At 44.7% G+C, this 1,317-nt stretch overlaps 1 pseudogene; it reads left to right on the forward strand.

Moving 5' to 3' along the window:
• The first annotated feature begins 475 nt into the window (after nt 1-475).
• On the forward strand, nt 476-1,080 carry LOC109908423 (60S ribosomal protein L23a pseudogene; annotated as a pseudogene).
• The last annotated feature ends 237 nt before the right edge of the window (nt 1,081-1,317 follow it).

The raw sequence follows: 1,317 nt of genomic DNA on the forward strand, positions 1-1,317 counted from the left end.
TCTCTATTCTACCCCACTTTGATTTGATTAACCCTCCGATTGATTAAAAACTTGGCAGCCCAATCATTGAAAATCTGGCAACCAACGACAAACAAATCTGAAACCAAAAACTAACTCATCCAGAGGCTTTTTCTCAGTGTTCCAACGGAATTCTGTCATGCCTTGTATGAATACCTGTATCCCAGTTCTATGGAAAAACACATGTTGGATTAGCATCCTGCCTGTGCGGTCCATCCACATTGAAAGGAAGTTGTCCGTAATGCCCCGTTGGAATACAACTTTCTTTATTAGGATCCCTCAAGTTAGCAATTAGAATCACATATGGTACATTAACAGGAGGCTTCAGAAACATGTGTTTGGTCTTAGATATTGGCTTCATCTGTAAACACCTGCTGTTCCTTACTAGAGGAGACCCATCCTGCATTACACCATCCAAACATGTTGTCTTCCTGCTTCCTTCTTCGCCTTCGGTGCCATGATGAGAAAGGCTGTCCCTGCCAAGACTGAAGCCAAGATAAAGGCCCTGAAGGCCAAAAAGGCTGTTCTGAAGGGAGTCCACAGCCAGAGGAAGAAGAAGATAAGAACCTCCCCAACCTTTCGCCGCCCCAAAACCCTGCGCCTCCGCAGACAATCCAAGTACGTGCTTCTACACCTGCATTGCTTGCTGTTTGGGGTTTTAGGCTGGGTTTCTGTACAGCACTTTGAGATATCAGCTGATGTACGAAGGGCTACATAAATAAATTTGATTTGATTTGATTTGAAGTACCCCCGGAAGAGTGCCCCTCGCAGGAATAAGTTGGACCACTATGCCATCATTAAGTTCCCTCTGACGACAGAGTCGACAATGAAGAAGATGGAGGACAACAACACCCTCGTCTTCATCGTAGACGTCAAGACCAACAAGCACCAGATCAAACACGCCGTCAAGAAGCTCTACAACATTGATGTGGCCAAGGTCAACACACTCATCAGGCCTGACGGTGAGAAGAAGGCATAAGTGCGTCTGGCTCCAGATTACGATGCGTTGGATGTCGCCAACAAGATTGGCATAATCTAAATGGCTGCTGGGGAGATGTACAGAGGAATAAATATTTATAAAAAAAAACATGTTGTCTTCCTACATGTCTTCCTACATGTCTTCCTGCATGTCTTCCTGCATTACACCATCTACACATGTTGTCTTCCTACATGTCTTCCTGCATGTCTTCCTGCATTACACCATCTACACATGTTGTCTTCCTGCATGTCTTTCTGTGTTACACCATCTACACATGTTGTCTTCCTGCATTACACCATCTACACATGTTGTCTTTCTGC

The sequence above is a fragment of the Oncorhynchus kisutch genome, linkage group LG17 (genome assembly GCF_002021735.2).
Source record: "Oncorhynchus kisutch isolate 150728-3 linkage group LG17, Okis_V2, whole genome shotgun sequence".
Lineage (NCBI taxonomy): Eukaryota > Metazoa > Chordata > Actinopteri > Salmoniformes > Salmonidae > Oncorhynchus > Oncorhynchus kisutch.